The sequence below is a fragment of the Oryzias melastigma genome, linkage group LG11 (genome assembly GCF_002922805.2).
Source record: "Oryzias melastigma strain HK-1 linkage group LG11, ASM292280v2, whole genome shotgun sequence".
Lineage (NCBI taxonomy): Eukaryota > Metazoa > Chordata > Actinopteri > Beloniformes > Adrianichthyidae > Oryzias > Oryzias melastigma.
In genome coordinates, this window is record NC_050522.1 from 14,523,055 (window position 1) to 14,546,258 (window position 23,204).

The following is a 23,204-nucleotide window of genomic DNA, read 5'->3' on the forward strand; positions in this document are numbered from 1 at the left end:
ATTCAAATACAACAAAAACCAAAGTGAATGACCCGTCTTAGAAAAGATGATCACATAAATTTACATTAAATGCAGGATTTACCTTCTTTTTTTCTTTTTTGTCCTCATTTGGAATTTTGTCTTACATTTTTTATGTAAATTCGTAAACAGTACTTCTTATCTGTGTATAAACTCCAGACCGGATGTTTTTTATTCTGTCTTAATTGTTCATGATTGAAAACTCCCTCCATGTGATGTAAATGTTGAAAGTCCGTACTAAAAGAAAAATGGAATAAATTCACTTTTTAGTTGTATTTTGATCTTAGACTGTGCCACAAAGGCAATAATTTAAATTTAAATAGATTAGACAGGTCAAGTATTTAAATAGTTTAAGTTTTAGAGATAATAGTTATTTGATCGAACAAAACATTAATTGCATGACGACACTACCTATGTCACTACCGAATCCAAGGCACTGATTGGTCAAAGTTCAACCGGTTTAACTTTCAACGTTCAATGGCCACATGTTGTTCTGCGTTATAAACATACTTAAAAACTTGCGTGAACACGCCAACCTGGGAGCCCCAAAAGTTTGTTTCTATAGACTTTTCTTTGGAAATGGTCTCTTGAAGGAACATTTCCAAGGGCAGTGAGCAATTTTGTCCCGGCCTGATGAGATAAGGAAAACCCTGTTGTCGGCTATGGAAGTTTCACTGTTTAAATGAAAAATTTAAATCCGACTACAGTCACATATCCCAACATGCCACAGTGTGGTGACCTAAATGCAAGTTTTTCAGCAAATTCTGCAGGTGGCCGCATGGCGGTTTGTGTAATCGGGAGGCGGAAGTTTTATTTTTCCATACTGCGCGGCAGCTGCAGAGGTCTTAATAAAAGTTTTTACTATAAGGCGCCCGGATGATTTTTCTCTAAAAGTTGACATCGGTCAGTGTCTGCCAGGTAGGGCTGGGCGATACTCAGCATTTGGGTATCGGCCCGAAACCGATCCGATACTGGTCGATATCGCTGATCTCGATACCAATATTGATGTTTTGTAAATGCTGTGGGTTTAACATGAACCTGTAAATCGTTGTTAATCGCTATAAATGTTTTTTGTAATTTTAATTACTTGATAAAAATAAAAACTGAATTAGGACATTATTTTGAATTAAATGGAAAATTGTTTATTGAAAGCTGGGTCCTTTTCGCATATTCAGGAAAGTCTCAAACAAGTTGAAATATCGATGCGGGTCGGTATCGATCCAATACTGATACCAACTTTACTATTGATATTTTGGATCGACCCGCCCAGCTCAGATACATTCCGCGGTGACAGGCGGGAATGACGTCATTACATGATCGGGTGACAGCTGGGAGGGAACAGGGCGGATTGCCGGCCGGAAGTGTGGAGACATTTCAAGGGCCACCGGCCGCCACCTAAGGAGTATATAAAAAAAACGGGCCATTCTGCACGCCAGGCGGCCGCCTGATGTCACACCAACGATTTCCTAAAAATATCAGGCGGAGGCATAAAATCTTGAAGATTCTGCCAATGGCTCCCCATCACGCGGTGGCAGTTGTGTCCGTAGCATAAACATGAACGTAATTCGAACACATGAGATTGTATAGGATGGAATGAACCAGGTTTTTAGGAGAGCAAACAGTTAATATTTATGAACAGAATGTGGGATGCCGGCTCAAAGGAGATCTCTTTCAAGGTCACTCAGTAGACATAATAGTGTCCTGCTCTGCTTATCTTCACTCAATCTTTGTATCACATTTGACAGAGAGAAAATAGCTGCGTTGAGTGTACAGTACAGCACACACTCAGTAATCTAGTTCCTATGACATACAGATAACCCCAGAAACTACAGGTAACACACAAACAAATCACAAGGAATGCACTTTATCAGCAGCCAAAGAGGACCTGGCAACCTGTCTCCTCGCTATTGTTAATCGTTTTCTGTCTCTCTTCAGCTTCCATCTGTCTTCCCCCCCCTCTTCTTCCTCATACCGTCTCTCTCTTCCTCTCCTTCCCGTGCTCGCTTTCCCTCCCTTAGTCTTTCCTTGAAGCCTGCAATTTAATAACCACAAGTGCTGTCAGAAGAGGCATTGAAAAATGGCTTCTATAAAACATAACAGCCTTAATCAGAGTGCGCTGAGGATTCTCCCTGCTGCTGCTGATTTCCCTCCCTCCTCCCTCTCACCCCCCCTCAATCCCCGCCTCTAATGAATTAATGTTGAAATATGCAGGGGCTCAGTAGTCATTAGATGAGCGCCGTGAGACGTGATTTAAGATGGCTGCCTTTATGTGTCTGCCAGGCGAGATGGAGCGGGACGGGCCCGGCTGGACAGTGATTGTCTTGACTGACTGAGCCAAGAATGCTTTAAGACCACTTTTTGTTGGGGATGATAGGTTACCCGCCGACGTCTTCCTGCCCGCCTTTTGTACGTGCAGATTATGGGATCTCTTTTCCAACAACAAAAGAAGTGCCTCACCTTTCAGACACGTTCTGCAATGCTGTTTTTTGTAGCAATGCATCAAGTGGACGCAGTGATAAAGGGCTGATCATTTCAGGAGATTTAATTCAGTGTTTCACGCTTTTGTTGTATTCTAGCATTTCATGATAATATGGAGTTCCTGAAACAGTACTGGTACACTTTGGATTTTCTCCATTCCTGCGTTCAAACAGTGTCACTACATTCTATAACTTGGCTTTACCTTCAGGATAAACTAACTATACTATAGTATCTGCACACAACCATCTCCTATCCCCTTTTGATCCATTCTAAAGCAGTCACAGCGCTCTTTTCATCCTGATTATAGCGTGTTTATGCAATATCAAAACCCCTGTCCTCCATCAAGAGAGAAATGCCACAAGAACATGTTAAAAACACCATTTTCATTGGAGTGGGTCTTAAAAGGAAGCACAGATATTGATATACTTTTGTGATTCAATTCGATTGATGTGTCTCCTCAGGTCCAGACAGCGGAGGACTGAATTCTGACCATAGTGTGACCCTGAAACTGAAGAACCAATGTGGAATTGATCCAGTTTCGTACTTATAGTGCTTATATATGTATTTACAGCCTAAGAATGGTGACTACTTTTATTTTCAGTAACTTGCAATAGATTTTTATTTTTTCTGTATTGGCTACGTACACACCAGGCATGTGAAGTACATCTAAGACAGTGCTGAACATGGGTTTCTGAACGTGCTTTTAGCATACAGGACTGTCACTAGCTGGTACTGGTGAATATAGTCATTTTAGGAACAGACTTGGTGTAAAATGTCAAATGGTGTAAATGTTGTGAATTTTGCTCCAGACTTTTTCTGTCACAGCTATTTCCAATATATGAAAGATTTAGTGTCATAAAATTACGGCCGCCACAAACTGCAAATATTATTTTTTCCATGATCTATTTTCAAACTCTTTGCACTTCCATGAAAAGATACACTACCCATACATCACAACCAAATCTGAATCTCTGATTGGTCAAATTTTTCAACAATTGAACATGTATTCAATGTCAGAGTATTTTGTACGCTGTAAAAACCTGACCAAAAACCTTCAACGTTGTGAGTTTTGAACGTGTAAGCCCAAATCGTGCATACGTCCCATTAGAAGTGATTCCTTGAATGCATATTGCCAAGACCGATTCATTAACTTTACCAAAACTGCACTTTGACCATAAACGTATGTAGAACGGATGTAATCATTCACTTTCCTCACGATTCAATTCAATGGTGCATCATAATGTTTGGTTTCTTATTGTGGCGTCTCTAATGTTAATGTAGTAGTCACTGCTTTTTGTATCAACGACGACACCATATTTTATCACATTGTTTATGTATAATTAAAATAATTGGATTTTTAATGTATTTTTTGTTTACTTTACCCAATTGAAACAGTTAATTAAGATATTTAAATTAAATCAAATCAAAACAATATTTCTGTGTACATTATCAATATAAATGAACAATTTCTGACATAATTATTATTCTATCAATCCAAAAATCACAAAAATAATGACAAATAAATCCGGTACTTTATACTTTTACATTTAAGAGTAGTAACTATGATAACACACTAACACAGCAATCCTTTAGTGTGAAATAGACCGACATGTTAAAGCTGTTCATCGTATGTATGCTCCGTAGAATTTATGCATCCACGAGACTTCAATACCAGCCTTACCATCAAACACTCCTCACGCGCATGTAAAGAGGGAACATCAAAGTGAAGACGCTGTAAGTTTTTGGGAACATTTTTGACAATGTTTCATTACAGCTGGGCAGGTCTATAATCTATTTCCTTTGAGACTTCCTTCTTAAGTCGAGATCACACATTTTACGAGTGCTCTAATTCTGACGGCGGCGCAGGAAGGAATTAATTAATAAATAAACACAGAGATTTTTACATTCATCAACATGCGGCAAGAATAGCTCTAATTATCACAGGTGAATTAACACTTTCATTTTTGTGTCAAAAATTTAATTGTATCCCTTAACAGCTATTCCCCAGAGAAAGTTAAGCTAGGGAACGGATAAAAAAATGAGAGAAAATAAAACAGCGTGGACCACCAAGAGTGCTAATTGCTGCTTACAAGCTTTGCATGAGTTTTACAGTCATCTCTTACAGCGTCCTCAGAGAGATCCTCTTACAGAAGCACGTCTTTACCTACTAAACCTGCTAAATAGGCTTTCCTTGTTTATCCAAGACTGCTGACCAATTCCATCTTAGGTTTTTAAAGAAGGTTATTTGGATAGACAAATGTGTGATGACCTCACTCTATGAAATAATTACATCTACAAGTGTTGCTATGGCAACATATTCACAGGTTTTGAATTATAACTGAATTATATCAGAAAAGTAAAACATTTTAGGAAATGCGAAGGCTAACTAAAGGGCATAAATAAGAAAATTTGGTGGATTTACCGTATTTTCAGACTAAAAGTCACTCTGGAGTATACGCCGTTGCAGAAAAAAAAAGAGCATAAAAAAGAAGAAAAAAAATCGTAAATTTTTGGGGAAAAATGTATTGAACAAAATATAAAAACAAAAATAGACATTTCACCTTTTGAGGCAAATGTAAAACAGACTGAATACTCTTCACTACCATAACATTAAACATCTGCGGTATCTAGTACCGTAGTGCAACATATGAACAAGTATTCAGATAATCATACCATAAATGACATGCTAATTAGAAATCTAAACTCTTTATATCACCTCAAATCAATAACTTAGTTTAAATTCTTTATTCTCCGTCTTGTTTTGGAACTATTCCGTCAAGCCCGCAAAAGACTGAGTGGCGTTTCTTCTTCTACGTTGCTGCCACTGGCTCTCTAGACAGTGCCCTCTAGTGGATGTTACTATTTATTTACAAGAAAACAAAAAACATATAAGTCACACGTGAGTATAGTCATACCACTGGCCAAAATATGCAAAAAAACATGACTAACACTAAGAAAAATAGAACAGATTTCTAGCAAAGATTTTAGCAGATGACTTTTTAATGTTGTGATTAATAAGTACAAAAAAGTTCACTTTTGCTGTTTCAGTTTGAACCCATCCATCCCATTCATTTGCTGAACCACACTTCTGGGGAAAGTATCAAAGTTGTATGGAAAAAATCTGAGACCATAAATGGTGAACTGCGGTATTGCAAGGGAACACTGTATATGAGATCTGGACCAAGTGAGTGTGACATCATTCATAGGAAATGGCTTACTTCCAGCTTCAATGAAAACACATCAATACACAGTTCCCATTTTTCGAGATAAGGACGCTGTCCTGTTGGAGCCAGACGATATACGCGTGCAGTGACTGGTCCAAGTCAGCATGGAAACCACTCTGGCCAATCAGGAGTGAGCATGCTGGAAGTCCACAGCTCTACCACGTGAAAGCGGGCTCTGTAGAATCGAACGTTTGATGTGGGACCACCACTTTATTGAGGTATCTGATTGATCATTTTATAACTTGAATAACTTGTTCTACCGAAAAATATCATAAAAGATAGTAAAGCAAGATTTGTTAGTCTGACATGTAGCATGACTGACTGATAGCTGTTTATTTCTCAATTGAAGTCTATGAGCTTCTTGGAGCCAGACGTTACTTCCTGTTTAGAACACCAGGGGCTCACACGGTCCAGTCTATACATAGCCAATGATCCTACCACTACACGGATGCTATAAACTCCAAGTAAGGTATGGAGATCTTACCTACAATGTCGCAAATGCAACATGGCCTTACCTTGAGTTTGTTTACGCTGCAGTCTCCTATTTGGAAGATGATTGTTAAATTGGCATCCGTGCATAACATAGTTATTATCATGTCCTGAGAAAGAAGTATGCATGACAAGATGACACCTAAACACCGCGGCACAAATATGATGCAGCATTTGATGGAGAGAGGAATGCATTATTATGGACAATGAGTATTATGTAGCGCTGCTGGTGAGTGACAGAGTGGCTGAGTGGACATGGCCTGTGTGGGTGCATTTGACTCTTTCCCTTTTTGTTTTAATGTCTGAGTGAATATCCTTGTACCTGTGGTGTGACTGAAAGACAGAATGAGTGAGGCATCACTTCATGCATATACAGCTAGCATGTGGGTGTGTGATCAACCCACTGGTGAATACCAATGCATTAGGAAGGCCATTAGTGCATTTAGCTGTCTGTAATGCCCGAGTGTTAGTGACACGTTTGGGTCCCCCTCTCCACTTAGGCACCACATTTGATGGACAGGCCTGACATGTCAGGTGACAGTAATACCACTATGTGGCAACGATCATTGCCGCTGCTTTGGAAGCCACTAGAGATGTGGTTTAGCAGTCTTTCATCCTAAAAATCACCCGAGTTACTGTCAGGCGTAACGCTCCTACATTTAAGAAGCAGGAGCAGAAGCGGGGGACACTGACAGGTGCCTTCTTCTGGTTTGGCTTTCACACACGGAACTCACAAAAGCAAACTAAAGACTGAAATGAACCAAAATGTCTGATTAAACCATGCAGTAACAAACAAACGCCACTCATGTATCAGCAGACCAAGGTGGTAGGGGGAAATTATAAATTAATGGTTACTATAGCACGTTTACTCCATTAGAGATTTTACAACTTTTTAATGAGTCCTGCTTCTGATGCCAGCTTTATTCGCGCCACATGGCCATTGACTGTATATGAGAAGAGTGAGTGTGATGTCATCCATAGAAAAAGCCTACTTCTGCCTTTTTTATTTGCAATATGGACATCGCCATGGAGCTCAAAAAACATCAGTAAACAGCGATTGGTCCAAGTCGTTTGAGTCAACATTTCTATGGCGGGCTCAGGAAATTCTCTGAATCAGATGTTTCATATTTTCACTGAGGCATCAAATTGGTTCGTTTATAACTGGAATAACTCTCACTATAGGTGAAATATAATTAAAACAATTAAAATTAACAATAACATGTCAATAAAAGGAATCAGAGCAAGAATGCTTTTTATGACAAATATAATGACTGGGCGATATTAAATCTATGGGTTTTTGGCTTCTTGAAACCAGCAGGTACTTCCTGTTCGGAATGGGGTCACTCAGTCCAGTTTCCATATATAGTCAATGCTCATAACACACACTTATCATTTACTCCCTGTACTTCACTTCTAAAGTTGTTTTTATGCAAAGGTGAACAGAGATAAGAGACTCCCATGTTAGGTCTGCACTAGTTTCACAATAGCAGAGATTTTCTTTGCTTAATTTTTTTGCAAAACAAAATATTTTTTTATATTGTAGTTGTGTGTCCATCTTAAACAGACGTACTTCCATTTTGAAGTGAGCAGACCATCAACCAGATGGACTGCAGTTTGAAGTTCCCACGTCTGCAGTTTCAGCTCTATCCAAACAAACTACAGGAAGACTAATTCAAAGAAGAGCACTGTCCGTTTTTTAGATACTGATATTCTCTCAAAATGGCACTTTTGTAGTGTATGCTACAGAAATCTAATGTGCAGAAATCCAACCCTACATTTTTTTAACTTGGTGATTAGAGAGTAAAATGCAAATGATCAATCTGGTTCTGGAGGATCCAACTGTGGCACAGATCTCTCCCCTGCAGAGGGCAAATCTCTATATCATCTCGATTTGTGTTTAAAGTCTATTAGACTTTTGTAATGTTGTAAATGTGTTCTTGTGACTTACAAGAACAAACATGTTTGTGTTGACCTGTGCAAAAGCAGTGTGTAGTTCCTTCCTTATATAAGTAAAAATTCCAAAGTGCATTCAAGTAATTTAAGGTTTTCTAAATCCAGATGTCATTCTTTCTGACCTCCTGGGATGTCACTTTTTTTCCTTCTTTCTTGAACACAACTTGACTTTTAAGTCTCAAACTTTTTAAGCCTTGAAAGGTTGAACTTCAAACTTTTGTCTTTTTATCTTCTTATCTTCTGAATCCATATTGACCGGCAGCAACAATTGTTCTCAAAAATGGACACGGCAATGACTCCTTAGTTCCGTTTCTATTACTCACATTCTTTAAAGAAATTCTAGAAATGTTGAAAAAACACAATTTCACAAGAATACTGTTTCCATTACATAAAAATTATATGAATAAACACAAACCAACTCACATGATAAGTCATTCAAATACAATACTTTGATTTACAGCAGATGCATTCCGATTTCTGTAACGGCACTAGCGCTCATCATCATCCATCAAAGGAGACGTCTGCGTCTTTTTCAGGTCATAGAGCAGCAGTTGAAATTGTGGTTTATGATTTTACAGAGGAGATGTGGATCCAACAATTCTCCATGACAAGCTCAACTTGTGATGAGTCATGTGATGCTGTGCGACCTCTTTTGGCGCCCATCTAAACGTGCTATCTGGTTGTTGGTCACGTGAGTCATTTAATTTTTAAAAAAGTGTTTCCATTGCAGTTTTGAGAAATATGTCAATTTCAAGAACCCTCTCCTCCAAACGTGAAACCTTTTTTTTTAATGGACTCAGTTTCTATTAGGCAAATGTATTATTGCAAACCCAATTTACGCAATTTTGTAGTCAACGGAAACACAAATTAGGATTTTTTTTTGAGTCACCTGTTGCTAATTTCTTTATTAAAATGACATAAAAGTAAAAAAAATTGTTCGTGTTTTTTTTCTTTTAGCATTTAGTTTATTTCTAACTTGCAGAATTTTGACAAATACATGTTTATGTGACTAAATGGTTTAAGGTTTAAGTTTTTTTATTCTGGAATAATATTCCTGCCTGTTTTTATTCATATTTATGTTTAAAAGTTACATTTTAAAGTTTTAAATTAAGTTTCAGTGTGTTCAATAAATTTGTATCCTGTTCAGCCTGTGACCTAATGTATGTTTTGGATTTTGGCCCCCTGCGATTGAGTTTAACACTCCTGATGAACAACATCATCACCCGTGTCATATTTTGTAAACACTGACATCGGCCTTACAAATACCCTGTGATACTCTCAACACAAAGGCAAGAATCAGACGTCCCTTGAGGTGGCCGCACTCGTCACAAGGGAACTGGAAGACACACCTGTGCTTCTCTTAAGGTGCGCCTGCTCCTCTCTACGGGCCTGGACAACCCAAAAACCTGCAGCACCTACGTACATGTTAAGTCCTTACTTGTCAGGTGGCAGGTTTAGACATTCACATGTGTTAAAATGAATTGTTAAAGAAATATGAATACACAAAATTGAAATAAAAAGACTCCTGTTGAGAGAACATAATGTTGCTCTAAATATACCGCTAACATGTTCAAGTTGAAGCCTCCATTTCTCTATTCTTAGACCACATGCTGTCAGTGTCACTGTCAGATTATTTCTTAGGTATAAATTTGAGTGTATATGCTTTGAAGTGGTCCTTAGTCTTGGCTCAATGTACTGCACACCGCCGGTTCACCATAAATGAGGCCATTTGATGAGCTAAGTTTGGACACGGGAGTCTAATGGCGGCATTAAAGAGATGACCTGCGAGAATAGATGACCGAACATCAGTCACTTTAATCACCTTTTTCATTATTAAATGGATGAGTGCCACCCAGTCAAACATGGACCGTGTCATTGTGTTGGGAAGAAAGCACAGAAGCACTTTGATTTTCATAAGTATATTTGTTGAGTAGGAGTGTAATGATTGAGTTTAAAGATGTCTGTCAAGTCTTAATTTGTGGTTGACGATCTGATTCATAATCCATATTGGTTCATTTTGATTTACTGACCTAAAACCAATTTGGCAGAAAATTCAAACAGTGCGACTCAGATAAATACCTGGTACTGAACAGTTTCCTTTATTTCTTGCAAAATAATCAAGTGTGAATTACATATCTAAACAAACAAACAGACAAGTAACGAAGAATTCATGTCAAATCCATTCACATTTTAGTTTCAAGTTCAACCCACTGTTGTTTTTCCAGAAAATATTAAGTCAAACAGAACAACATTAAAATGTTCTACCACCCTAAGATTCAGTGTTTCCATACATTGGACTGTAAGGATGATTATTTGTTGCTGTCATCTCGTGCTGGTACGTCACTACAATCATTTTTAAGTTATAGTAAAATAAACCTACCATGTCTCAATCCAAATGGCCTCTTCCAGTGTCGATATAATAGATTTATTTTATTTTTAAATCATTTTATCATGGTTTTAGTCGATTCGATCAACATCTGTTCTCAGATGGATGGTTGGATCGTAGGAAAAGAAATCGATTCATTCATTTAGTCGATGACTCGTTACACTCTCATTGTTGAGTGTTTTGGGTTACTCACTTTTGTATTTCTGTTTCTGTTAGTTGATACAGTTTTCCTCAACCTCTCAGCGTGATCCAAGACTAAAGATAATGAGTTCACATGGGCTATGTCCAAATTCCCCTCCTACTCACTCTATGGTGCCATTTTCTAGTGCTGTCTGAATCTACTATTCTACAATCAAGTGCACTAGAAATTTCCCAGAAGTCTTTGTGAAAAACTAGCATGCATCAATGCTCACTACATTGGCAAATATAGACCACAATACATAGCAATTAAACAACTTTTCTGGAAAAAAAGTCTAAATGTGATTTTTATTTTTTTTTACCAAAAAATACAGTGGAGTCAAATAGACATTGTAAAATGTTTGTATTGATTTCATTTTCACTTTGTGAAATCCGTGACATCCGGCATCTAGAAAAACGATAGAAAAGTAATGAGCATCGTGTCTGAATTAATTTTAAATTCAGAGGCACTAGATAATCCCGCGCTATGTTTTTTTTAGTAGGAAATTCGGACACATGTGGTCTCTTTCTTGGAAGAGCAAAAATAATCCTAATCAGAAATCCTTAAAAGATGACGTAAATTAGAGGTCTTCGTTTCTGAATTGTTTAAAGGCTAACCACGCACAAGTGACTCAGTTTAAAGATTTGAATTCTGGGTACCATGAGCGCTACAATAAAGGTAACCCTTGCCTACAGGATGATTCACAGCCTCACATCTCATTGCAGCCCTACATCCACTTCTCACGGGCGCACTACAGAGGAGATAAGGAAGAGAATAAGCTGTCAGCAGACCTAGTTCACTAGTACTTTCTATATTCCTCACACTACTACAGAGAAAACAATGTGTCTGCAGTGGCAGGTGGCCATAGTTCATAATGTGCTGATGCTGACCAAGTGTCAGTTTGATCCATGGGATCGGTGAGCGGGACAGGGCTGTGGCTCCTGAATCCTTAAGCAAGCAACCGCGTGGTGTTCCTGTGGGGAAGGCCACAGACATGATACAGATGAGGCCAGCAACTATCTGCCTAATGGCAGACAAATACAAGACAGAAAGGGTGGAAATAGATGAGAAGGGACAAAGACAGTAGGCAGGGCAGATGAAGGGTTTAGTAGCAGGGTTGAAAAAGATGTGGTGTGGTGCTATTTTTCATCGCTGGCATGAAACTCTAAAACTAATGTTCTGTGTCTGTCCCACAAACAGGAAATGTAAATGTTTGCAGGCTCTTCTGGTTAGTCATAATAGTTAATGGTGTGTGTTTGAATGGACAGTTAAAGCCAAAACTTTACCCTATAAAAGGAACTCCGCACTGGAGTGAGGAAGAAGTTGAATCCGTCGCCTCCTCAGTATCCAAAGTAGCAAGTAAACAGGGTTGTTCCTGACCTTGGCTGAATCTGAATCCTCTACCCCTACGGCTCCAGTTCTAGGGGCATTCAGAGTATTTGTGGTGTCCAAACAAGTTTTTTAAGGAGCCTTAAAGCTGGGTATCCCTCCGCCGGTAGAGATACCGCCTCCTCCAGATCACAAGCCCAATACATGTAAAGAAACACATTTCTTCACATGGGTGTGCTCTCAAGTTTACTTTTAACTGACGTTATTAAGTATTTTCCCATCGCTGGCAACTATCCACTAACAACTCATGACGTCATTGAATGGTAATAGTAACCAAATCTGAAGAAGCCGTGAGGGTAGGGAATGAATTTGGATTCAGCCATCTCGATACAGACGATCAAATTTGGTCACCAGGATATAAAGTTGGAGTCAGTGAACTATCCTAACAGAGATTTCCATTTTTTTTCTCTTGTGTTTTGTTCTGACATCGTTAGTCCTGGCCAAGGACTGAAACGATCTGCATCTGCATGATTTTATTTACAAACTTTGGTTCGAAACAGAAATGTCCAGTTTAAAGACGGTCTGAATCGGTCCGGTCCAAGAAAAACAGTTAGATTCCTTTAAAGTCCATCTCCGATGAAAATCCTGTTTTTTGACTTTTTAACATCAATATTTTTTCAGGGGTTCAGGGGCGGGGCTGCTCAACTCAGCTCCAAAAGCCACGCCCCCTCAGAGGAGATTTTGGAAACCGAGGCTTTAAATCAACATAAAAAATGTATTTTTTAAGACATTTAGCTTGTAGGATTTTGGTTAAAACTTTATAAACATAATTAAAACACTATTAAGATTTTTTTTTCTTTAATAAAAAAAAATTATCGTGGGGGACTTTAAGTTAAATGTCTATGGGCAAAGTGACCCTTTTTTGACACAAGTTCGAGAAATCCACCTCTATAAAAAACCTTTCGTTATCCTTCTTGCGACTTTGTTTTTTAAGATGAGGGGCTTCAAAGCTGACTCTTTTGACCATCTATAGTGGCTCCTCGACTTTGAAGAAACATTAAAATAGTTTTAGAAAATAATGGATTTGTAGTTTTGTTTCTTTTGTTATAGTTGACCCATAAAGACCAGGACCCATGTTTCCTTAAAAATAACATTATTTGGAAAACACCACAAACATTTCAGATATTTTTCTGTTTGATGTCACTATGGGTTCTTATGGGTTTATTAATTGTTTTCATATATATAAAGTTTTTTAAAAACCAAGATTACAGTAAAAAAGTTTAATCTACGGTCCGAGCCGTTTAATTAACTACACATATTCCTATATTCTGCTGCACAACAGTGTGTAGTTTGTGTTAAAAAGGGCAAAGTTGCCAAAGTATGTAATTGAATTTACATATACATATTTTTATTTGAATAAATCGGATTTTACACTAATGAACTCTGTTTATATTTGACAGTAAAAGGAGAAAAAGAATGAAGGCGCACCAAAGTTATGATGATAGAAAAGGCCGTGTTGGAATTGACTTTCTCACATTTCTAAGTAAATCTGCTGTAGGGGGAACAGCTTCCGACAGGGTTTATTTTATTAAAAAATGTGTAAAGTAAGTTAAACAAGTTAAAATTGTTTTCTATTGAAACATACAACACTGTTTATCATCAATTATTTTAAATATATTTGTATTTTTAAGCTTTTTTTTTATTTATTATTATTAGTTTTTTATAAATTAATGGCTTTATGATCACAACTATATAAAAAGTGTGTTTTTCTAAACAATAAAGTGGGATTTTTTAGCTCTCATTGGGTTTTTGTCTGTAAGAAACTGGATCAAAAGACTTTTAGTACTAAAAGTTGCAAACCCTTGGTCTAAAACAGTTTAATACACGTTTGTGTTTTGAAATTAACATGACGCATGAGTGATTCCACTCTGAGTTATCAAGCGTCTTTCCCCATAGATTCACGAATTATAATATGTATTTTTATCCCAGGTTGCCAGACAAAGGGCCAGAACTGTGTTTTGTTGGGGTTCTGTGCAGGCATTACCATCCGACACCCAAATGTATCATTTCAAACACAAGAAAAGTAAGATGTTTTCAAAAAGTGCCCCAGCTATAAAAAGGACAGACGTGTACAGAAGCGGGTACAGAACCGTTCTTTATGTCTACAGCTATGACACAAATAAACTCCACTTTGTTGGTAACACAGGACATGGTTGTTTACTCGACTAATGCACACACGCATCGACACACGCGCTGTCCTTAAAGCAGCTCTTGCAGTGAGCGATGAGCGCGGCAAGAGTGATCAAAGTAACAAAGCCGTGCAAAAGAGGCGCACACACATTGAGCAAAAAGAAAAGTGAGTAATTCACACGTGCATTGACAGAGCTACTTTATCAGTCCCGGGATCTGACTCAACAGCATTTACATATTCAACAAACTGTCACGTCCACAAATGCAGCGAGGAGCCCAAGGCATTTGTTTGAAATAGTAATACATTAAGTGATGCATGAAATACACACAGAGTGACAATATATTCATTGCTCAGGTGAGTCATTGTCATCCAAACAAGCACATGATGAGGTGTTACTGGATGTGTGGCAGCTTGACTGTGGATCCAATAAAATAGTCACTCAATCAAGAGCCTTGCTTGTGTGATTTTTAATTCCAAATTCAATCATTGGTCAATGAACCGGTAATGAACCTGGTGCTTTTGTTTAATCAGTGTTGAGCAGCTCAGATGGGGAAGTTTTAATTTTGTGAAAGATAACAGAAAGGCGGACGACAGTTCAGAAAACGTATGTGGCTACGTGATTTCCAGCAGGGTTTTCTCTCGTCTCCCGCAAGATCAAGATCCCTAACCCTAACTCGTCACCTCACGCTGTCTGGACTGTCACCCTCACCTCTCTTTAATTTCTAACAACCTCACATGCTTGCCTACACACCCCTTTTTTTTTTGGTCCTCCCTTGCAATTTATTGTAGCGGGGTAGCAAGACAGCACAGAAACCTCTCTGTACGGGTCGATCTGTCATCTCAACATTATCAGCCAAGCACACCACCCTCCATATTGCGCTACAAGGGCTTGGGCAAATTGCTATTTTTATGGGACATGATAAAGGAAATGCTACCTTATGTTCACATTTTTTTATTTTTTTTATTTTACTGCCCAGTCTTGGAACAGAATGTGCAATGATTCACTCTATTGGAAGTTATTTTCTGCCGTCTTTGTTGTTTGTTCATTGCAGATCAAAACGGAGCAAAGGGCTGGAGTTGATAGTTATTAGATGTGTTTGATGGAAGGGGTCCAAATGTGTCGGCCTTAACAACACTAATTAAAGGTCCACTCCAATGAAAATCATTTTTTTGTTGTTTTTAATGCTACGTTTTACACCGGTGTCAAAAACGGGCGTTTAAGCATCCACTTCCAAAAAAAGTCAATTAAAAACAATGTTTCAGGCTTCAAAACTCTCATTTCTGTGTCGCTACGCAAGATTTAGGTCAGTTTTCGGGCTATGCGTACAAATCGCACATCCATTGACTGTACATCAAAAGTTAAATCAGTTTAATTTTAAATTGTCAGGGACTCAGATTTGTTGGTGATGCATACGTAGTGTCCTTTTCAAAACAGAAAAACATTTTGAATATTGATCATGGAGGAGAAATTACAGTTTTTGCCCGGCCAGAATTCTATCACAAACTTTTTATTTTGGAATTGAACCAGTGAGAAGCCAGTTGAGACGACTGTGTTGTGATATTGGGGTATATCAATACAACTGGATTGAAAAAAAGGCCTGGAGCAAGATTTGCAAAATTTGTACCGCTTCCACATTTCGCACCAAGTCTGAATTCCTTCCCTACTCACCATATCGTGCCTCCAACATTTTATAACGCTGTCTGAATCTTCAGTTCCAAAATCCAGTGCCGAAGGAGGTTCCCAGAAGTTTTTGCGAAAAACCACCGTGCACCGATGCTCACTATATTAGCAAATATAGACCACAATGCAGTGCGGTTGAACAATTTTTGCGAAAAAAAAAAACATGGTTTAATGAATTTTTTTAATAAACCATCCACATTTTCATCATCAGAACACAGTGGAGTCACAAATAGATGCGAAATGTTTGTATTGATTAGATTTTTACTTTGTTAAAACGATGATGTCGTATCCGGCATTTAAAAAAAAAATAAAGTAAAGTAGTAAGCATGGTGTCGGAATTACCTTTAAAATCCAGGACACTATATAGTCCCACGCTATATAGTTTTTTAGTAGTTAGAGATTATGGTGGGAATTTGGGCATAGTCTTAGCCTCTTCCAACTGTTGGTACATAGGCTAAAATTGGGTAGCGACAGTCTATTGTGAACACCTTTTTCTACATGCATCACATGCCTCGCGTATACGAAGTGCAACATGTTCTTGTGGCATTTTTGTCATGATGGAGGCCAAATCCAAATTCTTCCCCTACCCCGACATTTGGCCCTCCAAATGGAGATATATGGAAAAATCGTGTCTTTGAATTCAGATGTCACTCCCACTCGATGATGTCATTAATAGTGGCCGTTCAGCTACAGTTGTGCGGAGCTGCTATGCTTGGAAATACACAACACCAGTTTTATGACTTTGTAAAGGTCATGCAAAAATAACAAGTCAATACTTACATTTACATGTAGACTTCTGTGCTTCAGAGGACACTCACTTGAAGAAAAACGCTGCTTCTCCGCGGCATCCCCTGACGGATGGATAGCGAAGTTCTTTTGCTCTACCCTTAAAAAAAACTATTATGGACCCCTTTCTCTTCAAATGCCCCTTCAATTGGAGGGGTAGGAGAAGAATTAGGATTTGACCAATATATAGAAAATTGAGCTTAAAATAGCAAACTCTGAGGATTTCTTAAGAGCAGACAAAAATACACCGTTAAATGTTTTTATATATTACGTAGAAAAAACCCTGGGCTCAACTTCACTCTAAAGCATCTACATGTAGATCCATGAACGTCTTTGTTTTCCTCATCTAAGCTGGCATCTGGCTCAAAACTGTATGACTACATAGCTCTAATTTTTGTGGCACCAGCAATGTTAGGATGGGTTGTGAGGGGCTGTAAGCTAGTGGGAGAGAATATGAACAGATGGATGATGGGAAGTCGGCTAACTTTGAGCCGACAGTTCCACAACTCTAAGGTGAATTTCTAATGAATTTCTGCCACTCTACAGAAACTACGAAAACAATAGTTTTTTTTATTTTTGCTAAAAATATCATTGTCATAGATAAAAGACCACTGGTAATATTTTAACAAAAAGGGACTTTAAAGACGAAATCAGTACTAAATACCTACAAATTAGGACATTTTTAAAGCATATTTAAAGGAATGCTGTGTTCCCAATCGCGCTGATGTGCATCTAAAAGAGTAAAAGTCAGAAAAGGGTAAAGGGGCAGACTAAAATGAGAAGCAGAGAGCAAAAAAACAAATTTGAAGGAAACAGGGAAACCTATTACCATGTACTGTGGGCAGGATGAGTGCATGTTGACTTCACGTGTCTGCTCCTTTTTCCTCCCTTCGTCTCCCCTCTCTTCTCCTGTCTTTCCCTCTCCTTCAAATCCTTCTCTCCGCGAGCCCTCGGCATGCCTGACAGACAGTGCTGCAACAAACTGACAGGCCCTCAAACCGCGGCCAAGAAAGCGAGCATTAATTAAGTCATTGCCGGACTGTAATTTCCTTGAGAAGTAAAAAAATTTCTTCACACACGAAAAGGTTACCAAGACCTTTTCTGTGTCAAAATTACCATGCGTCATGAATATTAATGCGCTTAATGAAGACAACCTTTGGTTCATCAAGAATGTTCCTGTAGCAGGTGCCAAGCTGATAAATTCACTCTGTGAAGGCTGTTTTTTTTTTCTTTCCTGTCTCTCCCTAGCGCTATTTCTTTCTTCTTTTTGCAGTTTTATGTCAGATCCTTAGAGAGTCATTTATTTAAATCCACACTTTCCTATCAGAACTGGATCACATGAAAACACACACACATTCATTCACGCTCTCACATCTCAGCACCCTTTCCTTGTCCTTGAGTTTGTCTCTCAGGGCCGCTGGTCATTTGGTTCCCCGACAAAACAATGGAGAAAAGGTTATTATCTATTTTTATGTGTAAGAAAAATGTGCAAAAAGGGTTTTGATCGTTTAGGTCACACAAATGTCTTGTTGCTAATCTGTTGATGTATTAGAGTTTAGATTTAGTAAGGTCTTTATAGTTGTGTCTTAGGTTAAAGATTTCTTCTTTGTTTCTGCTCTACAAATGGCTTTAGTCATGGTCACAGACGTTCTTGGTGTCTTTCTTGTATCACATTTTACTTGAAAAGGTTACTTGGATGTTTTCGTATTCATACATCTTTCTTTATCTTAGGGTGGCCTTGGTTTGCATGTAGAGTTGCTGGTTTGATACCCATAAACTTGTCATACCCCAACACACTATGTCTGTCCGTCCATCTTCTTTATCCATTTCGCCCCAATGGGAGTCACAGGGATACTGGAGGTATTCCAGCTACTGTAGGCAAAAGACAGGATACAATGTAGAGGGTTTGCCAATGGGGCCACACAGAGATAGAAAACTCAAACATTCTCATTCCCAAGTCGTCACGTATAGACGTTTGGTTCAGGGCCTTTCCACGTCACTTTGAAGTTTTGAATGTCCCCTACTTGATGGTTTTTGACCTGTTGGCTGTCTTGTAAAATCAACCCTCAAGATGCGGTACCGGATGCGGTACCGGATGCAGTACTGGATGCGCACTAGTCCTGGGGACACGTTCAGTACTGGTACCCTAACTCAGTACTGGTACCCTAACCTTAACCCGGTACTGGTTTGCACCCGGTTTGCGGCCAGTACCGTGTCTGGTACTGATACCTCATTTTGTCTTTTGTCGGGTCAGGGTACTGGTGTGCTATGCATCACAATACTGGACCGGAGGTTGGGGACGCATGATGTCATGGGAACAGCCAGCACATCAAAAGAAGAGTGGGGGTCCTTAACCTAACGTCAGTATGTGACAACTTGGGAATGAGAATGTGTTGGAAAACCATACACACTCACGTTCACTACTAAGGGACAATTTGGAGTCAGTAATTATCCCATGAAGCATGCTTTTCAACTGTGGAAAGATGCCAGAGTGCCTGGAGAAAACCCTCACGAGCACGAGGAGAACATACATACAGAGAGGTCGTAGCGAAGACTCGAACCAGGGCCTTCTTGCTGTGAGGTAAAAGTGCTCATCATTTCATTGCCTTGAAGCCCGGCAATACAATTCTTAAAGGTATTGCATTTTTATTCATAAACTAAACAAATAAAATAAAAAATAAAAAACTGTTTTTATTTTGACTCTGATGCCAAATACTTTACAAACAATGCTATTTAATGATTACATTTTTGCTATTTTCATGCCCAATGTAGTCTTGATCAGTAGCATTTTTAAAACAAATATTGAAAACATTCAATTGCCCTTTTTTATGGGTTCATTAATTTTCCTAAAACATAAAATGGGCCTACAAAAGGTTTTTGATATTGCAACAACTATAGTTGTGAACAGAGAAAAAAATGTTGATTTAGGGTTTGGTTAAAATATAAATCTGCAGTAAGTCCCAAGAACTGTGCAAAAAAATCAGAATTTTTTTCATGTTATTTCTGTTTGAAAATTTCTCCACCAGAAATATTTCTGGTGGAGCCACCACCAGTGTATGAATGTGTGTGTGAATGGGTGAATGGGTCTGTGACTGTGAAGCGCTTTGGGCCCTTGAAGGAGGGTAGAAAGCGCTATACAAGTATACGCCATTTACCATTTTACCATTTTGCAAAATAAATCATAATCTGTGGAACTGTATGATTTTTTTTTTTTTCCTTTTTTTTCAATACGTATCGAACCTGAGAAAACTGTATTGTTGCATACCTAGTATATGCACACGAGTTGACATATGCTTTTCATTGGAAGGGGTCACTTGAACATGGCATAACTTGTTTTTACGGTCTTTAACTGTTTACGCAAATAATACAATACTAGCAAATTCTGAAGCTGAGAAAAGCAGCTGTGGCTGGTTTGTAACACTTTACGGTAGTGAAGAGTTTCAACGTAAATCAGCCGATTCTGTTATCGAGAAAAGCAGCTTTGCGCCGAAATGTAACACAAACAATGGCCGCTTTTCTCCACGTCAGAATCCGCTGATCACTTAGACCGGGGATAGACAACTCTAGGCCTCGAGGGCCGCTGGATCTGCATAATCCAAGCCCTACTCACGACTGATTATCTGATTCAGGTGTGTCCAGCCAATATAACATCCCAAAGTGGGGTATGTTGGAAAACATGGAGGAAAATAAAGACCTGGAGTTGCCTATTCCTGACATAGACGGTGGAAGACTTACGGTATGACAAATATTGTTTGTCATTTAGGTGTCGCTGACATATCTGGTGTTAGAGAGTTAAAACCAATACTTCTTTGTTGTCATGCCCTTTCAAATAAATCTGAACTTGCTTCTTAGCTTTAAGTCTTTGCAGAAGTTTTTAGGAATTAAAAAGAGAGCCATCTGATTAAAAGTGAGTCGGCCGGTTGTACCAACAAGCCTCACTTCCAAAACCGGAGGACCAATCATTTGTCTTCCAATCCTAAAAACAGTTCTCTGACTTTCTCTTCCAAACATTGCTCTTTCTCTTCTTCCACTCAAAATGACAAAAATATGGTTCATCCTCTCGAGACAAAGGACCTCACTCACATACATGCGGACACAATCTCACATACACACACCGAGTCGCACAACTTAACACAAGAGCACTGAGGTCTGCTGTCATACACCTCTCATTAATTCCTACCTGTCAGCCGGCCCCCCCTACCGTATCGGCCCCCCGAAAGGTGACAGCTTTCCAATGACTGACAAAGGCTCTTTAGGTGATACAGAAGATCCCTAGCAACCGCTGGCTTCTGTAAAATGCCCCTCAAATGTCACTTTTGCCGCTCGGATACGTGCACACTCAAACGCCCCCACACAGTATTTTTATAACAGAGGCTTGCTCTCAAGTCTTCAACCATCTTTGACATCCAGAGGCTGTGTATGTCACAGAGGCCTCAGCTCTTAAAGCTTTTAACATCCGAGAGAGATGGCGTTGTTTGACAGCGCTATTGGCGGATGCTATTGTTGCGTGTCGTTTTCCTCCCAAGTGCACGGGATTTGCTTGTTTTTTCTCTTGTAAGAGGCAGATAAGTAAGAGCGGGGAACAGAAGCAAACTTTCTGTCTGTGTCTATTCAGCTGTCAGGGCTTCAGTGCAGCAGCAGCAGCAGCGAGCGCCGCTGGTTAAAGTAGCTGGAAAGATTTCAAGTGCAGTTTTTGTTGGCATCACTCAGCTGTTAGGGCCATTCTGAAACCACAGTCGTACATTTGTATGCGCCTGTTTGTGGTGTCAATCTGACAATTCAAATCCAAGGTGAGACGGAACACCTGAGATAGAGGAAACTGTACGAAAATAAAGCCGTGGCTGCTTATTTGTAGTGCTGTAGGGCGACTCTGTAACAGCTTTTCTTGCTTTGGAAACATGATTGTGCTTTGTGAACATTGAGTGACCCCTCCCCCACCGTGTTTCAAACAGGAAGACCAAAATCCCATAGACTTCTGTAGAGAAATAAACTGGTATTCCTCAGTCATTATTTTTGCCAGAATAACCATTCTTGCTCTGATACTTTTTTTAACATGTTCTTGATAGTCCTAATTTTTTGTATATATTTTTTTGTCTGTAGTACATGTTGTTTAAGTTGTAAACTGATTGTTACGTCCTGCTCACCTGGCAGGTGTGGCCAATGAGCTTTAATTGTCACCTGCTGGCTACTTAAGACAGAAGAGGCCACACCCACCCAGCCAGGCTGGGAGCAGAGCAGCAGCTGTGTAACATTTGGGTTTTACTTTGAGTTGTGCTGGTATGTTTGGTTCTTTTCTTCCTCAGTCGTCTTACACTGCTGAGTTTTGTTGTCTTAGTTTGGGGTTGGACCTTGGTAGTCTTGATTTGCAGGCTTTGTTTATTTGTTTTCTTTAGGTAGGTTTGGTTAGGCCATTAACAGGGAGCTGACATGGTGGATCAGCAGTCTCTCTGACTTATTTTACTTTTGGTCAAGGTTCAAACTCCCTTTTGGTTTGTCTTTTTGTTTGAAGTAGTGGACTAATCATTTGATTTGATTAAAAAAATGTGTTTAAAAGCATAACAAAAAACAAGAGTAATGACAAATAATTATGATGCCGATGGGAATAAATCCTTGGAACTGTGGAGCATCAACAGGTTTTTCTTAGACATTTGTCACATTGTTTTGACTTTCTTTGCTTTATTTTTGGATTTCTACATTTTAATGTTATCTCTACACATTTTGTCATAAAGCATAGCAACTGTTTGATCTAAATTTATGTGATTTTTTTTTTTAACTGTTTGAGTTATTTGTGAAAGTATTATATAAAACAATTAAAAAGCATTTTTTATTTTTTTGAAGCTGGGGTTGTACTAAAGTGATGGATCTCAAGCATTGTCACAAAAAGTTTCAAAGATAAATTATTAGAGCAAATTGAAAATTGGAAAAATTAAACTAATAAAGGCCCTGGGCTACCAAAGGTAAAGAATGATATAGAACCGTCATATATTGGAAAACTTGATCACTGAAAGACAAAATATAAAAACACCTTTTTTTTCTTCACCTTCTATCATTTTTTTTCTTGTTTTTTTTCTACTTTACAATGTTTGGCACTAAACACTTTTGAGACTCATTTACAAAAGTTATCCTGAAAAGCAGAAAAAATGAACATTTTTTATTCCTTAAATATAGAGAGAGAAAATGTTAATTTTAGAGAAGTCTTTTTATGTCTCCTTTAAAGGTAAATTAATTTTTGTCTTAATTTTGTCAGATAAGAAAAAATGCTGTCTTTTTAATCTAATGCAACCTGACTTATCTTCAGTTTATTTTGTGTTAATAAAACATCTAAATGACAAAAGTCATGGTTAGATGCTATTTTACATCCACATTTACAATTAAAACTCCTATATATATATATATATATATTTAAGCAAAAACTTTCACCACATTTCAGCTTTTGTACTGATTTCTTTCTGTTTTTGAGTTGTGATTAAAGAAGAAATTCTCCAGTACTT